Source organism: Phocoena sinus, chromosome 2, assembly GCF_008692025.1.
Source record: "Phocoena sinus isolate mPhoSin1 chromosome 2, mPhoSin1.pri, whole genome shotgun sequence".
NCBI lineage: Eukaryota > Metazoa > Chordata > Mammalia > Artiodactyla > Phocoenidae > Phocoena > Phocoena sinus.
The window spans coordinates 119321771-119341692 of record NC_045764.1 but is presented as its reverse complement, the minus strand read 5'-3'; the positions used below and the strand labels follow the sequence as shown (position 1 = coordinate 119341692).

The 19922-nt window shown below is 36.2% G+C and overlaps 1 pseudogene; it reads right to left on the bottom strand.

Annotated features, from left to right (window-relative positions):
- Window positions 1-19922, bottom strand: part of LOC116748616 — a 55002-nt pseudogene that overhangs the window by 20189 nt on the left and 14891 nt on the right.

Genomic DNA, 19922 nt, shown 5'->3' with positions numbered 1-19922 from the left:
CAGAATACACATTTTTCTCAAGTGCTCATGGAACATTCTCCAGGATAGATCATATCTTGGGTCACGAATCAAGCCTTGGTAAATTAAAAAAAATTGAAATTGTATCAAGTATGTTTTCCAACCACAACGTTATGAGACTACATATCAATTACAGGAAAAGATCTGTAAAAAATACAAACACATGGAGGCTAAACAATACACTACTTAATAACGAAGTGATCACTGAAGAAATCAAAGAGGATATCAAAAAATACCTAGAAACAAATGATAATGGAGACACAATGACCCAAAGCCTATGGGATACAGCAAAAGCAGTTCTAAGAGAGAAGTTTATAGCAATACAATTAAGAAACAGGAAACATCTTGAAAAAACAACGTAACTTTGCACCTAAAGCAATTAGAGAAAGAACAAAAAAACCCCAAAGTTAGCAGAAGGAAAGAAATCATAAAGATGATATCAGAAAAAAATGAAAAAGAAATGAAGGAAACGATAGAAAAGATCAATAAAACTAAAAGCTGGTTCTTTGAGAAGAGAAACAAAATTGATAAACCATTAGCCAGACTCATCAAGAAAAAAAGGGAGAAGACTCAAATCAATAGAATTAGAAATGAAAAAGGAGAAGTAACAACTGACTGCAAAAATACAAAAGATCATGAGAGATTACTGCAGGCAACACTATGCCAATAAAATGGACAACCTGGAAGAAATGGACAAATTCTTAGAATTGCACAATCTGCCAAGACTGAATCAGGAAGAAATAGAAAATATGAACAGACCAATCACAAGCACTGAAATTGAAACTGTGTAAAAATCTTCCAACAAAAAAAGCCCAGGACCAGATGGCTTCACAGGTGAATTCTATCAAACATTTAGAGAAGAGCTAACACCTATCCTTCTCAAACTCTTCCAAAATAGAGCAGAGGGAGGAACACTCCCAAACTCATTCTACGAGGCCACCATCACCCTGATACCAAAACCAGACAAGGATGTCACAAGGAAAGAAAACTACAGGCCAATATCACTGATGAACATAGATGCAAAAATCCTCAACAAAATACTAGCAAACAGAATCCAACAGCACATTAAAAGGATCATACACCATGATCAAGTGGGGTTTACTCCAGGAACGCAAGGATTCTTCAATATACGCAAATCAATCAACGTGATACACCATATTAACAAATTGAAGGAGAAAAACCATATGATCATCTCAATAGATGCAGAGAAAGCTTTCAACAAAATTCAACACCCATTTATGATTAAAAACCCTGCAGAAAGTAGTCATAGAGGGAACTTTCCTCAACATAATAAAGGCCATATATGACAAACCCACATCCAACATAGTCCTCAATGGTGAAAAACTGAAATCATTTCCAGATGCTTTCAGCAACAAGACAAGATGAGGAACAAGACAAGGCTGCCCACTGTCACCACTCTTATTCGACATAGTTTTGGAAGTTTTAGCCACAGCAATCAGAGAAGAAAAGGAAATAAAAGGAATACAAATCAGAAAAAAAGAAGTAAAGCTGTCACTGTTTGCAGATGACATGATACTATACATAGAGAATCCTAAAGATGCTACCAGAAAACTACTAGAGCTAATCAATGAATTTGGTAAAGTAGCAGGATACAAAATTAATGCACAGAAATCTCTGGCATTCCTATATACTAATGATGAAAAATCTGAAAGTGAAATCAAGAAAACACTCCCATTTACCATTGCAACAAAAAGAATAAAATATCTAGGAATAAACCTACCTAAGGAGACAAAAGACCTGTATGCAGAAAATTATAAGACACTGATGAAAGAAATTAAAGATGATACAAATAGATGGAGAGATATACCATGTTCTTGGATTGGAAGAATCAACATTGTGAAAATGACTCTACTACCCAAAGCAATCTACAGATTCAATGCAATCCCTATTAAACTACCACTGGTATTTTTCACAGAACTAGAACAAAAAATTTCACAATTTGTATGGAAACACATAAGACTCCAAATAGCCAAAGCAATTTTGAGAACGAAAAATGGAGTTGGAGGAATCAGGCTCCCTGACTTCCGACTATACTACAGAGCTACAGTAATCAAGATAGTATGGTACTGGCAAAAAACACAGAAATGTAGATCAGTGGAACAGGATAGAAAGCCCAGAGATAAACCCACGCACATATGGTTACCATAAATTTGATAAAGGCGGCAGGAATGTACAGTGGAGAAAGGACAGCCTCTTTAAAAAGTGGTGCTGGGAAAACTGGACAGGTACATGTAGAAGTATGAGATTAAAAACATTCCTTAACACCATACACAAAAATAAGCTCAAAATGGATTAAAGACCTAAATGTAAGGCCAGAAACTATCAAACTCTTACAGGAAAACATAGGCAGGACACTCTATGACATAAATCACAGCAAAATCCTTTTTCACCCACCTCCTAGAGAAGTGGAAATAAAAATAAACAAATGGGATCTAACGAAACTTCAAAGCTTTTGCACAGCAAAGGAAACCATAAACAAGACCAAAAGACAACCCTCAGAATGGGAGAAAATATTTGCAAATGAAGCAACTGACAAAGGATTAATCTCCAAAATTTACAACCAGTTCATGCAGCTCAATAACAAAAAAGCAAACAACCCAATCCGAAAATGGGCAGAAGACCTAAACAGACATAGCTCCAAAGAAGATATACAGATTGCCAACAAACACATGAAAGAATGCTCAACATCATTAATCATTAGAGAAATGCAAATCCAAACTACAATGAGATATCATCTCACACCAGTCAGAATGGCCATCATCAAAAAATCTAGAAATAATAAATGCTAGAGAGGGTGTGGAGAAAGGTAACACTTTGGCACTGCTGGTGGGAATGTGAATTGGTACAGCCACTATGGAGAACAGTATGGAGGTTCCTTACAAAACTACAAATAGAACTACCATATGACCCAGCAATCCCACTACTGGGCATATACCCTGAGAAAACCATAATTCAAAAAGAGTCATGTACCAAAATGTTCATTGCAGCTCTATTTACAAAAACCCGGAGATGGAAAGAACCTAAGTGTCCATCATCAGTTGAATGGATAAAGAAGATGTGGCACATATATACAGTGGAATATTACTCAGCCATAAAAAGAAACGAAATTGAGTTATTTGTAGTGAGGTGGATGGACCTAGAGTCTGTCATACAGAGTGAAGTAAGTCAGAAAGAGAAGGACAAATACTGTATGCTAACACATATATATGGAATCTAAGAAAAAAAAATGTCATGAAGAACCTAGGGGTAAGATGGGAATAAAGACACAGACCTACTAGAGAATGGACTTGAGGATATGGGGAAGGGGAAGTGTAAGCTGTGACAAAGTGAGAGATTGGCATGGACATATATGCACTACCAAACATAAAATACATAGCTAGTGGGAAGCAGCCGCATAGCACAGGGAGATCAGCTCAGTGCTTTGTGACCACCTGGATTGGTGGGATAGGGAGAGTGGGAGGGAGGGAGACGCAAGAGAGAGGAGATATGGGAACATATGTATATGTATAACTGATTCACTATGTTATAAAGCAGAAACTAATGCACCATTGTAAAGTAATTATACTCCAAAAAAGATGTTATATATATATATATATATATATATATATATATATATATATATATATATATATATATATTCTGCAATACTGTAGCCACCTGACATTAAGAAATTGTTAAAAAGTCTATCATGACATTTTGGAAATAATTTTAAATTAGTAGTTAAGAGTCAAAAGAGCAACAGCATAATTCAGTTTAATGAATTAAGGATATTCATAAGGAATATCCTGGGATAATACATGAAATATTTTATTGCCTTGGTCAATATTGGGATTAACAGGCAAATCTATTTGATTAACCATATGAAACTGCCATTTCTGTAAGTAAAAGCTGATTTATTATCAGTGTATTAGTTTTCTTTGCTGCATAACAAATTACCACAAACTAATCAACTTAAAACCATACCTAATTATTATTCCATTATGTATTCATTATTTATTATTCTGTTGATCAGCAGTTTGAGTTGACTGAGCTGGATTCTGTGCTGAGGATCTTACAAGGTGAAATTCAAGGTTTCAGCCAGGCCAACTTCTCACCTTTTCAATATCATGCTGAAATTCCTAGCTAATGCTATATGACAAGAAAAAACAATAAAAGATACACAGATTGGAAAGGAAGAGATAAAGCTGTCTTCTTTTACAGATAACATGATCATATATGCAGAAAATATGAGAAACAAAAATAATCCTGGAACCAATAAGAGATTAAAGCAAGGTTTCAGAATAAAAAAATAATATACAAAAGTCAATTGCTTTTCTGTAATGAGGTATTTGAAATTAAAAACACAAAACCAAAAATGAATGAGGTATTTGAAATTAAAAACACAAAACCATATACTTTAGCACTCCAAAAAAGAAATACTTATGCATAAATCTAACAAAATATACACAAAATCTTTATGAAGAAAACTATAAAACTCTGATGAATGAAATTAAAGAATTAATAAATATAGTGATATTCTATATTCATGGATAGGAAGATTCAATATTGTTAAGTCGTCAGTTCTTCCCAAATCTGTAAATTATATGCAATCCTTATCAAAATCCCAGTAATTACTCTACGGGTATCGGGAAAGTGATTCTAATGCTTACATGGTGGGACAAAAGACGCAGGATAGCCAATACAATATTGAAAGAGAAGAACAAAGCTGGAGTTCTGACTTTGCCCAATTTCTAGGCTCACTACAAAGCTACAGTAATCAAAACAGTGTAGTATTGGCAAAAGAATAGATAAATAGATTAGTGTAATAGAATAAAGAACCCATAAATACCCCCCTATAAATACCAGTCAACTAATCTTTAACAAAGGATCAAAGGCAATACAATAGAGCAAAGATAGTCCTTTCAACAAATGGTGCTAGAACAACTAGACATCCACATGCAAAAAAATGAATGTAGACACACGCTTCCTCAAAAGTAACTCAAAATGGACCAAAGCTCTAAATGTAAAATGCAAAACTATAAAAATCCTAGAAGATAGCACAGGAGAAAAACTATATGACCTTGGATATGGTGATGCCTTTTTAGATACAACATCAATGGTATGATCCATGAAAGAAATAATTGATAATCTAGACAATCAAAATTAAAAACCTCTGCTATGTCAAAGGTAATGTCAAAAGAAGGAGAAGATAAGCCATAGACTGGAAGAAAATATTTGAAAAAGACACATTTGATAAAGGACTCTTACCCAAAATATACCAAAAAAACTCTTAAAACTGAAGAATAAGAAAACAAATGCCTAGATGAAAATTGGGCCAAAGACCTTCACAAACACCTCACCAAAGAAGATATATAGAAGGCAAATAAGCATATGCAAAGATGCTCCACATTATATATATCAGGGAAATAAAAATTAAACCAACTAACACTACACACTTATGGGATACCACTACAGATCTATTAGAATGGCTGAAATCCAAAGCACTGAAAACACCAAATGCTGTTAAGAATGTGAAGCAACAAAAACTCTCATTCATTGCTGGTAGGAGTGCTGAACAACATAGCAACTTTGGAAGACCATTTGGCAGTTTCTTACAAAACTAAAAATACTTTTACCATACTGTCCAGCAATCACCCTTCTTGGTATTTACCCAAAGGAGCTGGAAACATATGTCCACACAAAAACCTGTACAAAGATATTTCCAGCAGCCTTATTCAAAATTGCCAAAACTGAAAACACCAAGATGTCCTTCAGTAGGTGAATGGAGAAACTATGGTATGTCCAGAAAATGGCATATTTTTCAGTGCTAAAAAGAAATGAGCTATCAAGCCATGAAAAGACATGGTAGAACCTTAGATGCATATTACTAAGTGATAGACACCAGTGTGAAAATACTATATATTGTATGATTCCAACTGTTTTGACATGATCAAAAGACAAAACTATGGACACAATAAAAGATCAGTTGTTGCCAGGGTTGTAGTGGGAGAGAGATGAACAGGCAGAACACAACTGATTTTTAGGGAATGCAAAATACTCTCTGTGGTAGTCTAATGATGTATATGTTATTATTCATTTGTCCAAATCTATAAAATGTACGACACCAAGAGTGAGTTGTTATGTAAACTATAGACTTTGGGCGATTATGATGTGTCAGTGTAGGTTCACCCTTGTTAAAAAATGTACCACTCTGATAAGTGATGTTGATAATGGAGGAGGCTATGCATGTGTGGGGGCAGGAGGTATATTGGAAATCTTTGTAACTTCCTCTCAATTTTGTTGTAAACCTAAAACCACTCTAAAAAAGTAAAGTCTTTTAGAATCAATTTACTTAAATCATCTTTTCATATTGGATGGGTTGTGATATTTTCCTATTTAAAAGAAAATAGTTAATTTTATCTAAGTTGCCAAATTCATGTGTGTAGAGTTGTATATAGTATCCCATCACTTCTTCTGTCACAAGGCTGCTTTCAAGGAGGATGTAACACTTCACATTTCTTCCAGTAATGTGAAAATTTTATTTGGGTTGCCCGAAAATTTCATTCGGGTTTTTCTGTAAGAGCTTACCGAAAAACCTAAAAGAACTTTTTGGCCAACCCAATATAATTCAACACAATTCTCCTTCTAAATTTTTCTCACTTTGATGGACTTATATTTCAATTCCTTTCTGATCTTGTTTGGAGTCATTGTTTGATGAGCATTCTGTCTTGGAAAACTTGTGGTGTAATCTAAATTCTTGCATATTCAGAAATATCTATCTTGCACACTAACAATGAAAAGATGTCTTGGTTGGGAGTAGGATTGTTGAGTTCTACTCATCAAATTTCTTTTAATAGAGTGTAGATAATATTCTAATGTCTTCTGCTTCAAGTGTTTCAGAATGTCTGGTGGTGATACTTTAATATCTTCTTCCTTCTTATTTACCTATTTCAATTTTGGAAACATGATGTTTTCTTTTTACCTTAGAATTGTTATTTTTCCAGGAACTCCATGAAACTTTCAAGCTTCGACATGAATCTTTCTCCAGATGAAAACAATATTTTTCTATTAACTAAATTCCTTTTCTCATATATTACATTTTCAGTTTTTAAACTTTTTCATTTCCATGTTAGTTCTCTTGTATTTTTCAAATAAGTTGCTAAGATTTTCTCACATATATTCTTTCTCTTTCAATTTTTTTCTTATTTCAGCAAAATTCTCCCATTTGATATTCTAGTCTACTACTTCAGATCATTAACTGTAGTACAGTATTTAATGTACTAAATATTACTACTATTAAGTACTACTTAAAGGTAGCATCAATTTACTCATTAAATTGTTTTCCTGATAAATCATGTTACCATCTGCTTCTGTACTGTAGCTCTACTTTATGGATTTTTTTTTTTTTTTTTTTTTGCAGTACGCGGGCGTCTCACTGTTGTGGCCTCTCCCGCTGTGGAGCGCAGGCTCTGGACGCGCAGGCTCAGCGGTCACGGCTCACAGGCCCAGTCGCTCCGCGGCATGTGGGATCCTCCCGGACCGGGGCACGAACCCGCGTCCCCTGCATCAGCAGGTGGACTCTCAACCACTGCGCCACCAGGGAAGCCCTACTTTATGGATTTTTGTGGCTTGTTTTTGTCCATCTGATATCCCTTTATTGTGCTGCAAGGCCCTGTGAGAGGGCAGTCATTTATTTGTATGTTTGTTTAATTATTCATGTATTTATTTATACATTAAGGGTCGGGTCTTTATTATGGATCACTCTAGGTATCTTCAGTCCCGCAAGTGGAGAAAGGAAATCAGTCTCTCCCCACCGTGAGCTGACTGTGTAGAGTAAAAAGGTCTCCAGTCTCTGGCTGAAGTCTCTTGCAGTAAAATTCGTTCTTCTCTAATCACTGTGCTTTCCAACACTGAGGTACAAGAGTGATTTAGCACATCCAATCTGCAAGTCTTGTCATGTGTGGTTCCAAGGGGAACAAAGACAGCTATTTGTGATGGTCAAAGCAAAAATCATACTAGATATTGTCAGGCAGACCTTATTCAAGGCTACTGAAATAAGGACGAGAAACGAGCACAGGATGAACTCAACTTCCCTAAACAAAAGGTAGGGGAGTTTATAAGAGCTGGGGTGGAGATACTAAGCCATCTGTTTTCTCATTGGCTTTACCCAAAGGAAAAGTAAACTTTCTCATCTCTTCATGACAGGATGTAGTTTTACAAGTTTGAGGGAGGTGCCCACCTAAAACAGGTTCTTACCTTTCTACTGAGAATAGAAGATACGGACACTTTCTTCTTTGATGATTACATTTCAAAGGGATGGTTCTCAGGTCCTTGAGAAAGTCCCAGGTCCTGGGTTGTTAAACAACAAGAAGCTTTTTTAAATGATTTAGTTATATATTTAAATATATATAATATAATATAATATATATATGTATTTAGAGAGAGAAAGAGACAGAGAGAGGGAGAAAATTTACAAGTTTTCTAAGTAAATACTCTAAGAAAAGGGAGGGGAGGGGTCTCTGTGGTTAGGCCATCTGAATTCTGTAAAGCCCTGGCAAGCGGAACGTCAGGGGTCTAGAGGCAAGAAGAAGCCTGTCTAAAGTTCAGTCAAGCTGTGGGAAATGTTAAGGCTGTCTTTATCAGGACTGAATTCCCATCTAATATCAAACAAGCATCTGAGAAGAGGATAACGTTTGGAGCTAGTAAAAGAAGAGGTGGAAGACAGACTCACAGTACCATTTGCTAAAACTCTTGAGCATTAACCCTCATTATCTTTTTTTTTTTTTTTTAAGAAACCAAAGGAAATCTTAAGATTTTTATTAGGTGCTAAATATAAAAGATTCTTGAACTAAGACAAACATTTGTATTACCAGAGGACATAGATCTAAATTTAATGGAAGAGTAATCTTGCAAGGTAAATTATTATACTAATTTATAATACTAACTATAAAATGTCACTATAGTCAACAAAGTATTTTAAATAATATATGCTATTCACCTGTATGTTTAGATGATAGAATTCTCACTTCCTATGACTGATTTAACATTTTGATTACAAACCAGTGGCTTAATTAAGGCCATATTTCAGTCCTGTTACTTTTCTAATAAAACAAATTGATTATATATGCTTACTAATGTCCTGTTCTTTATTCTCTTATAAGTGACCACCCTACTATGCACATAATTTTAATATTTAATCCAAGAAAAATGACATTCTTAGATCTATGCTATACTGTGCAATGATTAAATTATGCAAATATAACAAGACAGGAATCTTGTTACATAAAAAATGCTGACTCATTCAAAAATGCTAATGTCCAACTGTTAAGAACTTCCTCTGAGAAAAACTTTCATGTAAAATTAACTGTTCTAACAAGATTTGACATAAATGAAATCTGCAAATGAATGAATAATTTATAGGTACTATATTAATGTCAGAAGTTTCCTGGTTAGATTTGCTTATTCTAAATTGCCAAGATATGATCCTAAAGGAAAATTAATCTTCAATCCCCAAAGTTTCTGTTACCTCATCTATTTAATGATTGAATTTAACATATTTATTTGTTCACCCCCTTTTCACTTTATACTCTTAGTCAAACAATTTAATGAGGACACAATTCATTATTTTTGAAATCACTGAATTATTATTCTGTTGAGCTAATTGAAATATTGGATAAAAACAGATGAAGAGTCATGAATGAGCAGGCTTGCTGAAAGTCAAATGGCTTTAACAGTGTATGAAGGGGTTACCTTTTATGATAAAATCTTTAGTGATTCTACTAAAGAAGAAAATATGCATCCATCCGTCACTTTGCTCTCTTAACATCTGTACCAAGAGAACAGACAATAGATGTCAATTAATAAAACATCCTATTCTTAAATCTTTTTAAATTGAAAGTTAATTTGCTCATAAAGAACTTTTAGAACATATAGAAATGAAAAGGTAAATGAAGATAATGTAACATTTTAGCAGTAAACTGGATAAAAATCAAGATGAAAAAAAGAGAAGGGGTAGATGTGAATTATAAGTTTATAGTTAATGTGAGGTCTTATTTTATGTAGTCTATTTCTAAGTTGAAAAATGTGTATTATGTGTTTCTAAATGAAGACCAATCAACTCTCTTCGTGAAGAGAAATTTTTTAAATTGACGTAAAGAAATGTAATTGACAGAGAGTTGGTACAACTTGCCACATTCCGTGGGCATTTCTTTTTTTTTTTTCCCATGGGTATTTCTAATGGGGTACAGTTGTAGCCATTTCACAGGAGTGGAAAGTCTGGCAGCACCTCCTCATCAACTATGGTGGTAAAGGAGAACAGTTCTATTAAGAGTGATGCATCAAAGTCGTTGGCAATTTTCATCCACATTATGAAATATAATTTCTAGTATTTTCCTAGTATTTACTTTTCAAGGAAAGTTCTATTCACATAAACTTTGGATTTCTTTTCAGAATATATTCTTGGGAGATAAAATATTTTATGTATAAAATGGCCATTAGAGACAACAATACTTATTTCAAAATTACCTGGTACTGCACATTAATTAATGGCATTACATATGTATGAACCAATTACAATATTTACACAGGCCACGCAGATCCCTGTTCATTTAATTATAATTTGATAACTCTTTTGAATAAACATAGCAACAGTGGCAAAACCCAATAGAATATATTAACATTTTACAAATGAGTTACACGTTATGAGATAGAAAATTATTTTTTGTGACTTTAGGGGTCATAATCAAAATCCGATGTGCTGGGGCTTCCCTAGTGGTGCAGTGGTTGAGAATCTGTCTGCCAATGCAGGCGACACGAGTTCAAGCCCTGGTCTGGGAAGATCCCACATGCCACGGAGCAGCTAGCCCCGTGAGCCACAACTACTGAGCCTGCGCGTCTGGAGCTTGTGCTCCGCAACGAGAGGCCGCGACAGTGAGAGGCCCGCGCACCGCGATGAAGAGTGGCCCCTGCTCACTGCAACTAGAGAAAGCCCAAGCACAGAGACGAAGACCCAACACAGCCAAAAATAAATAAATTAATTAATTAAAAAAAAAAAATCCGATGTGCCTGAAGACAGGAACAAGTGGGATGTCTTACCGGTTGTCATGTACACTGGTACAATAAATTATTTTACAAGCCATACCTCATATTATTATCATGCTATGACACAATTATGTTACCATCACATTGTTTATTTAGATGTATTTTAAATATTTAGTGCATAGGAAAGCATTAATTCATTTGAGACTTGGTAAATTTGAATATTTATTTACATTATGATCTTTAAGTAATTACATTTTCTGAAAATTTATAGGAATTAATAGTCCATTAAAGCCAAGTAATTATGGTGTAAGAAAATATAGGATATGATCACATAGTAATTTAAACATATCATTTTATATTCTGCAGATTTAAATAAAACTATTAAGGCCTTATAAGAAAGTTCTGACTGGAAAAAATCTTGGGATGTAGTTATTTTGTCTTGTTTGACTTTTGTCTAATTTATCCCTGCAACAACATTTTTGTTTTACTATTTATTGCCTTAAAAAAAAATGTTAGCATGCTCATCTTTCTGTATTCCTTTGCTTTTAACCTGTGTCTTTATATATAAAGTGGTTCTTATAGACAATAGATCATATCTCGAAAATAGTTACTTCCCCCACCCTCTCCTGCCAGAAACAATAGGGTATTTTCACTATTCACTGGGAGAACCCAAAAATGTGTTAGGGACCCCTAAGACCGCACTCCCCTGGGAGTTTCTCAAGATTAAGACAGTCCACATTCAGCCTCCAGCAATTTGTCATTATCACTTAAGTGTTCTACAAGCTTATGACTCCAGCAGCTTCTGTTCCAGGTAAACTGATCTCGGCCGTGACTCCCTGGATGTACCTATCTCCCCAGATTTCAAGGTGACAGTTTGCTCTATGTTCTCAATCGTTTGATGGGTACAATAAAAGTCATTACCTTTGAGTTTGTTCAGGTTTTTCTTATTGTAAGAAAGAAAAATGTTACTGACTGGAATGACCACTTCCAAGCTCTTGACATGTCAGAGATGAAACAAGAATTCTTAAGTACATTTAAGAGTAAATAAAAGTACTTTTTAAAGAACATTGGTTTGTATCAGAAAGGTACCCAATCTATTCAAGCCTTGAAATAGATAAGAATTTTGCTTTCTGAACAAAGAAAACATAAAATTAATCATTTGAAAGAGTAAATAGACATGTCAAATTTAGTGATTAAATATTTTCAACTCAAAACGTGAATGGTAAATATATAAATGATAAAGAATAGGAGATGTGTTTGTGTGTGTGTGTGTGTTTGTGTGTGTTATGCACTGACAAAGAAAACTTCCAGGTAATCTCTAAAAGGATATGTTATATTGTGATTTATAATAAGAAATATATATTTTGTTTTCATCCTGTTTCTGGCACAGAGCTCCTAAAACCCTTGTAATTTCTTGTGAAGAGAGCAATGAAGGTGTCTTTTCTTCTGTTGATGAGATTTAGTTTAGAAAGCCCCTACGTCACCTAAGCATGGAGGCTAGTCACCAGAGGAGACAATCACATGACTAGAGCCTTGGAACTTTCATTCCCTAGCCCTCTAATCCACCTACTGAGTGCAGAGAGGCAGAAGAAATTGAGCTCAGTCACCTATAGCCTATGATTTAAACAATAGTGTTTATGTAATGAAGCCTCATAAAATCCCCAAAGAAGAGGGTTCAGAGAACTTCTGTGTGGGTGAACATGTGGAGATTCAGGGAGAGTGGCGCACTGGGAGAGGGCATGGACACTCTGAGCTACTTCCCACATGTCTCGCCTATGCGTCTCTTCCATCTGGCTGTATCTGAGTTATATCCTTTTATAATACACCAGTAATCTGGTAAGTAGAATATTTCTCTGAGTTCTGTGAATTGCTCTAGCGGGGGTCATTGGAAACCCCTATTTATAGCCAGTTAGTCAGAAGCACAGGTGATAACCTGGACTTGCAACTGGCTGGCTGAAGGGGGGTGGGGGGCATTCTTTTAGGACTGAGTTCTTTTTTTTTTTTTTTTCGGTACGCGGGCCTTTCACTCTTGTGGCCTCTCCCGTTGCAGAGCACAGGCTCCAGACACGCAGGCTCAGCAGCCATGGCTCACGGGCCTAGCCGCTCCGCGGCATGTGGGATCTTCCCGGACTGGGGCACGAACCCGCGTCCCCTGCATTGGCAGGCGGACTCTCAACCACTGCGCCACCAGGGAAGCCCTAGGACTGAGTTCTTAACCTGTGGGATCTGATGCTACCTCCAGGTAAATAATACCAAAATTGCATTAAATTTTAGGACACCCAGATGGTGTCAAAAATTACTTGTGGAAACTCCCCTCCCCCTGGTTGGGTGTAGAATCAGAGAAATCAAAGAGGAATGATAAATTATCCATAATCTCAGTAGCTGGAGATGATGATTGTTAAGAGTTTACATAATTTCATGCTGTTGTCTCTTTCTTTTAATCAGAAACTACACTTATTTGCACAACTATATCATATACATATTTTCTGTTTCAAAAACATCTACATTACAGGTAATGCAACAACACCTCCCCAAATACATGACTCATTCGATAGCTTCAGAGAATACAACTATTAACATTATGCTCTGTATGCGTCCATTATTTTTCTATACATAGACACACAAACCTACATATTCATAAATCATTGTGCTGTATGATTTTATTAAAATTGTATGATATTGTGCTTAATGAATCATAATAAACTTCTTCAATTTAGCAGTGTTTTTTTATGCTTTTGTCATATTGGTTCAAATGAATCCTTTCCTTATAGTTGGCCTCTGAGTAGGATTTTATACCATGCATCTTCTTTATTCTGTTTAACCACATTGCTATTGATGACAGTTAAGACTGCTCCAGTATTTTTTTTTCTAATGGTATAGACAATCAAAAAGTTTATCCATGCTATAGATTCAATTTTTTTCCACTTAAAAGTTAACCTGCTATTCAATTTCTTAAAATGCCTTACTTTCTTAATAACTAGGCTAGTAGCAGACACACCTCAGTGCAGGATTTTCAAGTAAATATTGAGATGAAACACACAGCTAATATTAACAATTTGAAGGTCTTTATACTACTCACCCCAAATCTAACAAAACACTTAGCATCAGAACATTCTAGCATGCATGGGAGGAGGGGGAACAAGTTAAGTCTAGGTTTGCAGAGCAAGTGCCCACTTTGCTTCTTCAACCTGTGGGGGCTGCAGAGGAGTTGGAAGAGAAAGAGGTACTGGTTGAGCATCCCTGAGAATTGCCGGCCCCGCCTGTATTTCAGGCAGGACATATCTATAAGTAAGAAGTGCTGATCTTTAAGGCACAGTAATTTCACCCACTTTAAAAACAACCATAGCAGCTTTACAGCTTTTAAGAATCCATTCTCCCAGAAGTCATTATTTTTACACTTTGAAAGGATTTCATATGCTAAATATATATGTCATATATGCATATATATTATATAAACACTACCTATTTTTTTCTGGATTTCTCTTGAAATTTGCTTTTTTTTTTAACACTCATAAAGGCAATCAGCTTGCCAATAATTCTGTGCCATCACAGGAGAATTCAATATTAAGCCAAGTGAATGACCAACATAAATATTTTTAAGTAATCTCAAATAAACTTAATTTTCTTAAACACTGGGACAAATTTCACATGGTTCAATTCATACAAAAACACACTAAAGAAGATTCTAGCACATTTCCATATCTACATAATGAGATTATCTGCTCTTTCTGTCAGGATTTGGTTAGGAAAATAAAAGCAAGGACATGTATTCCAGAAATAAAGAGTTTAATAAGGGAATTACGAGCTCACACAACTGGGAAGAGCTGAGGAATGATGAACATAAAAGCTTCTAATAAATATCTCCACCTCAAGTCCTGAAGAGTGTGGTTCTCAAGAGCTCAAAATAAAGTTACTGCAGGGCTTCCCTGGTGGTGCAGTGGTTGAGAATCTGCCTGCTAATGCAGGGGACACGGGTTCGAGCCCTGGTCTGGAAAGATCCCACATGACATGGAGCAACTAGGCCCGTGAGCCACAACTACTGAGCCTGCGCATCTGGAGCCTGTGCTCCGCAACAAGAGAGGCCACGATAGTGAGAGGCCTGCGCACCGCGATGAAGAGTGGCCCCTGCTTGCCACAACTAGAGAAAGCCCTAGCACAGAAACGAAGACCCAACACAGCAGAAATAAATAAATTAACTAATAAACTCCTACCCAACATCTTCTTAAAAAAATAAATAAAGTTACTGCAATTTTTAAGAATCTTTGCTAAGTTCTCACCATCTACCTCAGTCTGTGGCAGCTGTGTCTTCTCAAAAGTCTGCCAGAAAGCCACTTCAATTCAACTGTCCTTGGGGAGTAGTTTTGTCTTTCACCTTGTAAATCACTCGTGAATGTTGTGTAATGTCAAACCCTAGCCTGAAACCATATGTGGAAGGGAACTTTGCAAAATTAAGCTCTGTGCTATTTTCTGTGAGGCAGAGGAGACCTGAGAAGGGAATAAATTGATGACAGACAACCCAGCATAGTCTACACCATCTCAACTCTGTATTTATATGCGACCCATTGACACGCAGTTCACTTCTGAATGAAGAGGATAACAGCACCATGCCTGCCTGATGTGATGTATTTGTTCTTTGTACAACCACACACATGCTTACATTCTTCCTAAAAGGGGTAACTTCTTTCTTTCTTTGCCTAGTCACAATAGTTTATGTACTATAACTTAAATGCTGAATTATAGAGCTGAATGTTATTTACACAACTTATTTCTGTTATCAGATAGTGGGGAATGGAAAAAGAAAATATTTCATACAGTTAAATATCAAGGCAAGGAAGAAAAATACATATAGTTACTATAGTCCTCGTGCCTGCAACTGGTTATGTGGCTGGAGTTAGGAGTCATAGCTTCCTTTCTCCAATTTCCTACTCAATGTTTGCTTTGCCCTCATCCAGCACTTTAGCTGGACATATTTATTTGGCAGACAGACCTAAACATGCACTCCTAAGAAGGCTGTGTCATTAATGGTTATTCTTATTTTGGCTTGTTATAGTTTTCTTTTTACTTCTAATTTTGGATGAAGTCCAGAAAATCCACTAAATCCAGACATCCTCTTCCCTGTCCATTGTGTAGTAGCCATATTATTGCCCATAACTAGTTAGAATCAATTATCTAATTTTTTCCCTTTCAGAGGTATCAGCATAGTAACTGTAACTATCTGAAAACAAGGCCCAAGTGCTTCTTATCTAAATGCCTCTCTACCCCTCTGAAGAAGTGTCTCTCAATGAGCACTCTGCTCACAGAGTGCCTTCTTCCTTCCCACTGCTGCCATGATTTCCTGCTCTGGCAGAAGACCTTGATAAAGCTCACAGCTGACTATGCAGAAATGGAAAAGGAGGAATAAAGCTATGTTGTGGGTAAATATTCACATTTTCTAGATTTGCTTGATTTACAGTTTTTTGGTTGTTTCTGAGCTCTTCTGGCTGACCACAACATTTCTTAGTTCCTTTTGCAGGTTTTTGAAAAATTCACACTTATTTAAACCTTTATTTAAAACCACTTATTAGACAAATTCTCTTCCATTCATGAAGAACAATGGGTCCCTCTAGTATGAATCAACCAGAGCTTTCCATTCCTTTACTTCTCACCCACACACATCTACACCCATGCCATGTTCCCTTACCCTCAAGGTGTCAAGTTGTGGTGTCCCTCATCTGGACAAATATAAGCCCTGTAATTCTTATCCTTATTGCATTCTTTTCACCACCTTGATCTGCTATATCCTCATTCTTATTAGCTTTCAACATCTTTTTTACAAAGATAGAAGGAGCACACACAGTCTATAAGACTATCCTCACTTCTGACAACAACTGTAAGTTCAGGGATGGAGGGTTCCCAAAACCACCCTCAGGTTTCATAATTCACTAGAAGGACTCATAGAACTTACTGAGAGTTGTTATATTCAAAGTTATGAATTATTACTGGGAAAGGATACAATCAAAATCAGCCAAGGGAGGAAGCACAAATGGCAGAATCCAGGAAAGTGTCAAACACGGAGCTTCCATTGTCCTCTGTCTGTGGAAGTGTACTCCTTTCCTGACATCTATGTGTGACAAAACACATGGAACATTGCCAACCAGGGAAGTCTATCTGAGCTTTGATGTTCAAAGATTTTTATTGGGGCTACCAGGTCAACTACCTATATGGCAACCTCACTCTACAATACCTCTGGAGGTCAAAGTGATGATGTGTGACTCAAAGCCCTATCCTAAATCACATTGTTAGACTATAACAATGCTCCAGGCCAACAAAGACAATCCTGTAAGACAGGGGATTTCAAGAGCTTAGAGTGTAACTCTCAGAAGCTTAGGGCAAAAGCCAGCTTTCTCTTTGGATACAATTAAATTACTTACTACACACTTTTCTAATTTTTAATTTTCTCTCAGTCAATAAATATGTTCAAATTTACCCATCCTACAAATATTTTTTCCAACATCTCCCTCTAACAAATCTGTCTTTGCTTTTTTATTCAAAATTCTTCAAGTTTCCTCTTATTCATCTGCCACTCACTTCTCAGAGCACTCTGTTCTTTCTCTGTTCCTTTCCTGTCATTACCCTATCCCTCCGATATTGTTTTCAGTGAACCTTTAAAACTCCAGATCTCAGGAAGTCTCTTCAGACTTAATCTTGTTTATATTCTGCCAGTAACAATCACTTGGACATATTGAAATGTTTCACAACCATACATCTCTCTTGTTTCTAAAACATCTTTCAAAGCCAATTATATTTATTCTGAATATTTTCCAACATCCGTCAGTTGTACTTGAACCACTAAGGATTTATCATTTTCTCCTTCAACTTACATCAGCATATTACAAATACGTATTGGTTTAGATCATAAGTATGTTTATAATGGGCTTGTCTACCCCATTATGCTGGAAATACATTGTCATATTTATCAACTTTTTTTTTTATCCAGTGTTTAGTACAGTGCAGGAGACATATAATGCTCAATAAATATTTGCCGACTCCACTGCTCAGGGAAACTTCAAAGAGAAATTGAATTCTGAGCAGTGTCTCTAAGAATGAGCTGAAGACAGAGCAGATATTTAGTTCAATGTATCTAGGTGGTACTATTTTCTGATGACAAGTACAAAGTGACAGAGTACAATACAGTTAGGTCATATGAAAAAAAGAGAGTGCTAATTGAAGCTAAATGGTTGTATCCTACCTGGATATAGGATCTTATTATGCAAAATATTATATATAAACTACAAAATATATTATATACCGGGAAACTTAGCTGTCGTTCAAAGATAACTGGGAATCAAAGATAATCAAAACTTGGTCCTGGGCTTCTCTGGTGGCAAAGTGGTTGGGAGTCTGCCTGCTGATGCAGGGGACGCGGGTTAGTGCCCCGGTCTGGGAGGATCCCACATGCTGTGGAGCGGCTGGGCCCGTGGGCCATGGCCGCTGAGCCTGCACATCCGGAGCCTGTGCTCCGCAATGGGAGAGGCCACAACGGTGAGAGACCCGCGTACCGCAAAAAAAAAAAACCAAAAAACTTGGTCCTCTAAAAGTATACTGTAGAGTAGGAGATATTGAGATTTGAGGAGTCTAAAATTCACTCTTCTTTTTTCCCTCTAGCCAATTTCAAAATGAAGAGATTAGCTGATATTGGAACAAGTGACTTAGGTGATACACTGGCAAAACTGAGATTTTAGGAATGATTCAGAAAATTAGACAGATTCACTGATCTAATAAATACTGACTAATTTGACTAGTCATTAGGCAGTTCTGAAAAAGTGCAGGCTTCGCTTAGAGTGGCCTTCTCTCAAAATGTTTGCAGAATAGAGTAACAGAGTATGATAACTCTTTCTTGAAGGCATCCAGATTCTATGTGAGAAAACAAGGAAGGAGTTTTGTTTTTCATGACTAGCTCCTGCTCTTAAACTCACCAATCAACTCACTCCTCTTCTCTGGAGGAGTGTGTGAATAGGTTTAGAAGGGTCAAGAGTTTTACTCTATGGGTATTTCTCCACCTGGTAGGAAAATCAGGCATCAGAACTTAGCATTTGCATCTAACAGTAGGCATAAGACAGATAGTAATAATAGCTAATGCTTACTGAGAACTGTTTTTAAAAGTACATTTATTGTTATAAGTACTGTCAGTATGTCTATTTATAATGATGAGAAAAATCAATGATCAGAGAATTTCAGCAACTAGAAGATGGCAGAGTTAAGATTCTAACCCAGTCAAACTACATACATCCTTAAACTTTATACTGTATTGTTTCTAAAATTATTGGACTATAAGGTTGGCCTTGATACTTTCCATAAAAATTGACAAGCATCCTGACTACAGTCCCATCTGTAAGGCATCATGCTGGTACCACATGGCTGTGCTGTCATTGTTTTAAGAGTCATCACCTGGCCCAATTGCAGCTAAACTATAAACAAGCCAGCAGTCTCTGAGGGGAAAGCTCTGAACATAGAAGATAAGTCATTACAGTTGAACAGATATAATATGATACTGTGACATGGAGTGTTTCGATATGATGCAATGGGTCTCTTAGCTATCTTGTAGAAACAAGTTGAAAGTCTGCAAGAAAAACAGAAAAAGCAGACACTTCACAGCATTAGATGGAAATTTAAAAAATCCTCTGCTGTTTCTGAAAAGCAAGAGAATCTGATCACCAGAGAACTCCAGTAATTTGAATAACTTCAATGTTTCTTTCCATTGTTAGCAGCTGTCCTAGAGTCCATTTGCTTAGGAAAACAATGGTATGTGTTTTGGTCCTGGCATCCTGTGGGAAAAAAATCAAATATCCATGATCTGGTTGCCTTATTTTCATGTGTTGTTCTTT